The sequence below is a fragment of the Cupressus sempervirens genome, chromosome 2 (assembly GCF_028749045.1).
Source record: "Cupressus sempervirens isolate cs-2001-9-10 chromosome 2, ASM2874904v1, whole genome shotgun sequence".
In the NCBI taxonomy this organism is placed as follows: Eukaryota; Viridiplantae; Streptophyta; class Pinopsida; order Cupressales; family Cupressaceae; genus Cupressus; species Cupressus sempervirens.
Genome location: NC_143119.1, coordinates 501,801,152 through 501,808,174, shown reverse-complemented (window position 1 = coordinate 501,808,174; position 7,023 = coordinate 501,801,152). Strand labels below are relative to the sequence as shown.

Below are 7,023 nucleotides of genomic sequence, written 5' to 3'. Positions count from 1 at the left end.
AAACATAAAAGAAAGAAAAAAAGTAACATTAGTAAATATGTACATCACCTTGAGAGTATATATAAAGGTGTATATAATGGGAAGATGACTCTTGGTTGGGACAGGGGAATTTTTAGAATACTGTTGGTTATAGACTATTTGGGATGTATCAAAATTTAGTAGATAAAATAGTAGTAATAATCATGGTTTAATGGGTGATTAGAAGGGTACCACTATAGAAAATGTGGAGGATACATAAGTAAAGATTGATATGCCTAGGCGAAAGGCATCTACATAATTGCAAACTAATAAAGGATAAAATGTAAGTATCTCTTTGAATAGAAACAACTATACACTAATAGTATGGAAAATTGCATGTAATGATTGAGACTATATGACTTAGAGTCAGAACATCTTGGACAATTATAGTCAAATGAATCTAGTGCAACTACAGTTGTACAAACTTTATACTTCACTTAGTTAAGGTCTTGACCCAAGGATGGGGTGTAATTTTGAAATGATAAAGTTGTATGGCTTTTACAATATAACCTAGATGGTCAACAGATGATAGAACAACTATTGGCATCCCATTAAAACCTGAAGCACAAAATGTGAAAGAAAAATAAATCTCCCACAGCAACTAAAGTTAATTAGCTCTAACCCAATCATCAAAAAATTGAATCATTCAAACATTCTTGAGAATGCATGAAATTCTATACCCCGAACACTCCATGGTTCGATGGAATATTCCAAGACAAAGTATGGATCTATATATGTTATCCTTTAGTTTCCCTTGCCAATATATATAATGAAAAAATAATTTGTAGTTGTGGGTTGTGTTTTATCATGTATAATTTAGGACATGACAGAGAGGATTTGGAAATTTCTTACAAAGATTACCCAAATATAATTGGATAATTTAGATGATTTCTATTGCTTAGTAATGCCAATGATGCATGTAAGAACATTTAACTAAGAAGCTAATGTAATTATGCAGTTGTTTCATTCAAATAGAGAAATACCAAATGCTCATCATCATGGAAAAGTTCATCAGCTAAAATGATAAGGTTTTTATTCTCTTCTTAGCAAGTGAAAAGGTTTTTCTTCTCTTATCAACAACTAGCTTGTGATTGTTGTTATGGGTAGGGCTAAAATGAATGGTTGCTTCAAATTATCTAACTTGTATATATCCTTGACTCAGATATGTTCTGACCCAAAAATGGGAAACTCTACTATAAAGTGAGTACATGCCACCTCTACAATCTCCACGTTATCACCTAGTTCATGTACATGATTTTGTTCTTGTATTACATTTTTTTTTATGTTCACATTAAGGATGCATAAGTTTAGTTATATCTGCCATTATTCAATAGCAGTATATAGATCAGTGTAGTTTCATAGCAGTATATGGATCAGTATCCAGAGTAGGTTCCAGCTTCCATTATTCTATAGTCATCTAGATTTACTTAATATTTTTTATTTCTACTTTAATTTGATGTCTAGAAATATTTGATTATGTTCATTTCCAATTCTTGTTCCACTTTGCACGATTATTGGATTTGAGTGGTTGTACCAAATTAGAGAGCCTTCAAGAGTCATTTGGTCAACTCAAGTCCTAAAAATATCTCAACATTAGTGGTTGCCAAAATTTGAGGATGCTCAATGGTGGTTTTGAGGCCTTAAATTCACTCATCAAACTAGATGCAAAATATTGTGAATCATTAAATGAAAAGGCAGTGGACATCTTAGTGATACAAGTATGAGGCACACACTCCAAGGATATCCTACTATCCCTTCCTAAAACCAACTCAAGACTAGGGCATAGGTGAAATGGTCTTACACACACACACCAACTTCACCCTCTCAAATTCATCCTATCTTCCAAGTAGTCTAACACCTTCCCCAAAGCACAAATCCACCCATACACCTCACTTCACCTACATCCTCCGAGATTTTAAAATTGCATACACCCTAATACATAATTTCCCACTATTCCACCAAGATTCTTGGCCAACTGATAGGTCTACGGCTTCTTACTACACCAAAACCACAAGTTACACTAGGAAGCATAAAAGGGGCTCAATCCTAGTAGCCCTATTTTAACAAAAATAACTCTAAACTCCAAAAACTTGCAAACAACCCTCCAAAAAAATTGTTGAATATATTATTACATAAAAAACCATTTCTAAATCCCAAAGATGGTTTTTGCATCTCAACTATAAAGCCTTTTTCTCTAGAGCCTTAATTTCTAGGATTTATGGTTTGAAAATGTTGTTTATCCTTGTATGCTCACAAACTTGATTCCAAAGGTGGATTTTATTTTTCTAGAAACATTAACATCATCCTTACTTACCTTCCACTAAATCTCCAACCTCCAAGATTCATAAAATGGTCATTATTTTATGTTTTCAATCCATCAACACGTTAACAGCAGGAATAACAGTTCCAAACTATGGCTATTGCATCTCAGGCAAGTATAGAACACCAGGAACCTCACCATGCATGTTTCTTACAAATAAAAACCTTCCTTATTACCAAACACTAGGAAGTTTCACCATGCATATTAAGATAAATACAACATGTACATACAAACCCTTATCACAATCTAGGGTAAACAACCGATAAGGAAAAATCCATAATCACCTATTTCTTTATCATATTCGAACAAAAAAACAATTTCCTTCATTTAAGAGCAAAGACAAAACTTTCTAAGAATGGATGTAGTCACTGACTCTCAACTGCAATTGAATGTGGAAACATAATTGTTGACTGTGTATAAATTCCCTCCTAAAAATTGTATATTAACATTCCAAATCCGTACATATCACATTAACCTCTTCTAGGTGGAAGGTAAACAATTTATATAACCTCCCTTTTGATCTTGCAACTTCACCTATTCATGTTTGATCCAAACAGAGCTCTGACTAGTAGACTTCTACATTTTTGCAAGAAATGTTGCACAAAAGTTGCATGACAACCTTTATTGCAATTTTTTGCAATTTTACAATTTTTACATAATCCAATCACTAAACTTAAAAATCCCCACCAAACTACACCAAAACACTTAAAAGGTTTAAGAAATTTAAAAATGATGATTTTTGGTCAACTCTCAATGTTGGTTCCGTTGTTGGTTCTATCAGGATGTTGACAGTGTAGAATTCATGCACACTATTGAGCACACTCTATTTTATGTTTGAGAGCCTATGAATAGTTTTGATAGATGGGAGGATGGAAAGGGAATGGGTTACTACCAAGTTCTAGAGTTTTCTACAGAAAATACCAACAACATGAGTAAATGGGTACTGAATTTGTGTAGGATGGGTTGAAATGACGAGGTTTCCAAGATTGAAAATGTTTTGCATATTGAAAATAATATATTTAAGCAAGAATTCAAAAAATGGATTTTACAGCATGAATTTGAGACACTCATTTAACAAATTATTTAAGCTAAATTAAAGAAATACCTTCAACAACTTGTATACAGGGCAACCATTTTAGAAAATGTTTGAGCCAAAAGCACAACCAAAAAATAAGGCCTCTTAAGGCTCTAAAAAATCCAAAATTCCTTCCTCAATTTTGTAGTAAGTTCATAGGGAAATAAACCTCTTTTACTTGGCCCTCGACCTATACACAAGTGAGCATAAAACTATTCATCCACACAATTATACCCCAAAGAAACCATAAATTAAAAAAAGGACAAAATCAAAACATCTAAAACATTGCTAAACAAAAAAGTAATTTACTTTAGGTTGGTGTTTGAAATTGAATCATATATCAAACTCTGAAGAGCATGTCATTGTCAAAAATGGAAAACACAAAATTGTAGACACGATAAATATTGAATAGATTCAATATTGAAAAGACTAGAACAAAAATACAACCAAATATTGTTGTATACCTGACCAAAAATGATATAAACAATTGCATTTTTCACATATATACAATAGCATTGTTGGATGTGTGTTTGACAAGTTCCATTTAGACTATGTACTCATCCACCATTAGTGGGACACCTTTTAAAGACACTTTTTTGGCCAATCGTATTGTAAAAGCACTTGATGGTTTCACTTTCCATATTGATGCGCCTGTGCTAATAACAAATGGATGATTTAGTGTTATATAGAAGTGAAACAATCTAATTGTATAATAACAATTGAGTTTAAATAGTGAGTTCCTTTTTCTAGGATTTTTCCCTAAAAAGCATCCCAAAATAAACAATTGTGTTAAATTGTGAATCTACAATTATTTTCTCTATATTGATTTTAAGATTCTGTTAGCATTGTTTCTCATGTATTAGTTTATCATTATCAATTATCTTCAAGCATATGTGAAGTGCAAAGTTTCTTCAAAAAATGTGGAAATGGCCAAGAAATGTCTATGAAATGTGGGAATGGGCAAGAAATGTCCCCACCCCATCCTTATTTTATTAAAAAAAATTGGAACATCCTCACTATCCTCATTTTATTTAAGGACTTCCTAGGTACATTAGGGGGTGACCAATAATGCCAGTTGTCTCCAAAAATAACATACCAAAGCACATTTTAGTTACTCTTCCTTAGTTGAGTGCATGTTTCATTAGGACATGCACATATAAGATTTGTAAAATATTATGAAAATGGTGGTTGCCAGGAAGGTCTATGTGGCAATAGGCCACTCATTACTTGTGCTCGCAAAATTTGCAAACTACATAGCCCATATCCAAGATGTCTTCATCTTCTTTCATACATTGTACAACTTGTTCAATATAAAAAACTACATAGAAAAAGTTGGCATGCTACAGTCATTAGACTACCAAATACATGTCAACTCATAGTTGGTAAGAAATATCATTATTATTATACAAAAATGCATCAATCTTGCCCAATACAAATAATTCATAAAACAATCTCATCTATTGGTATCCCAGTTGAGGTCAGACTAGAACATATCTAGTTATCTTTTTACCTTGTTGTTAACAAGCTAAATAATTGGAAGGGACATCTTAAGGAGTAGTCCAACATTATATGACATCAACATGTTGATATTTGATAAACAATGGAAAGAGCATACTAGAGATGAAAAGATTCTTGAAAAACTGGGAATCATCTGACTTTAGAAAAAATAAGAATGACTACTCATTAAATTTTGATAGGTCAACTTAAACAACATATAACCACCTAAAAACTAATTATTAATTCAAGGCCTTCACACTAAAAGAGAGGACGTAGAGCTAAAAGCTAGTCTCTTATTTAGCAAAGTGATAAATTTGTTAACATTCATTTTCTTTAACAACTAGAAATTTTGCAACTGTTTGTCATAAATAGTTTTTAGTTCTCTTCGCTACTTTGCAACATCAGTTAGACAATATATTTGGTTCTCAAGTAGAGAGACTCTTGTCGAAACATGTACTTAACATAGAAAATTTTATGGAACCTCCTTGTCAGGATTTTTAGAAACAGATTCAGATCTAAAACTGCCAACATTAATATCTCCAAGTGAAGTAAGGAATCTCAATTGTCTTCTACTCATTTTGAATTATAGGTGAATCTTCAAAACTATTAAAGGATCTTAGAACGAAATAGTCATTTCTTGCCAATACGCAGGAGAGACCATCAGATTGATATTCTATAGGAAATTTGTGGATCGCTTGAAATTTGTGATAGGTAAGCTAAGAGTAAATGATATTGTGATTATTTTTTCAGTGATTTAGAGAACTTTTACAAGGGAGAGTGGATTAGGGTTTGTGAATAATTTAAGACCCTTAATCTATTTCTGCAGGATGCACTAGGGTTTATAAAAATGGTGAATAGGAAAAGGGGCAATTGGCTTTGTTGAATTCACATATTGAAATTTGTGAAGCTCTTACAACAAATCCAAGGCCAAGGGTTTCAAATTTAGAAGGGAGAAAGTAAAGCTACTCTTTTAAGACATTAAATTCCAACAAGTCTTCCACCCAATTTTGTGACTGCCCAATATTGTGATATATGAGAAGGGGGAAGACAATTTTATAGTACATAAATGAGGGATTAATTGTTATGTAGATCTTCTGATGGCCAAGAGGTTGTCCCTTCAATGATTTCTAGAGAAACGGAAAGATAAATATGTTGAATTTCTTGATTGGTTTCTAATGTAAATTATAAATACAAAGCATTTCGATGGTGAATTTTAACAAAAAAAATTGTGTTGGCTATGTGCAGATTGAGCAAGTTCATGCCTTACGTGACATCATCAAAGTAAGGAATCTCAAATTTTCCACTTTGCAAATGTGAAATAAAATGGCCAAAGATTTTTGACTACTATAAGATCCTTTTATAGTTTTAAATGAATCTTTCTCACAACAATAAGATGCCCAAAGAGTTATTCAACAAAAAAAATGCACAATTAGCAACACCATCAGAAGGAAAGATCGTCAAATCGAATTTAATGAGCAACGCAAAATGCAAACTTCTTACCTCAAATGGCTCTTGTGCATGCAAAGCACATCCAACTAACTCCTCCGCCAAAAAAGAAAATATGATTCCTATTTTTTTCTTTTTTGTCATTGAATCCGATTTGATCAAAATTTTAACCAAATTGGGAAACCCTACTTTGGCCAAAATTTCAACCAAATTAGGCAAAAAAAATTAAAAATTAAAAGAAGAATTCATAGGCCAATATGGCCTTTGGTTGAAAATTTAGGTCATAAAATAAGGGGAAATGTACTAGTGTGTTCGTACAAACAAGGCATACTAACGAGGCAAGGTCGCAACCAAACATCCTCTCTACTCCCATCCTAGCATGTACTAGCACTTGAGACATAAGCAAGGTAAAATACTAACTCTTGCTAACTCATTTTAACCTCATTAATGAAATGTTATCACTTATTAATACCACTTACTATGGGTTACCCAGGCAACCTCTTTAGGGATCTGGCCTCCATTGCAAGCCACTTCCTAGCATACACAAAGATAACCTACCCTAAGCTCATAACAGAATATCTCAATAACCACATTAGTCTTATACAAGCAACTGGAAAACAAAATAGATAATTGATCAACCCTCAAAGGTTATATCATGAAAAACATA

The 7,023-nt window shown here is 32.6% G+C and overlaps 1 pseudogene; it reads left to right on the top strand.

Moving 5' to 3' along the window:
• Positions 1-3,306: 3,306 nt before the first annotated feature.
• Positions 3,307-6,195, top strand: LOC149573194 (uncharacterized; annotated as a pseudogene).
• The last annotated feature ends 828 nt before the right edge of the window (positions 6,196-7,023 follow it).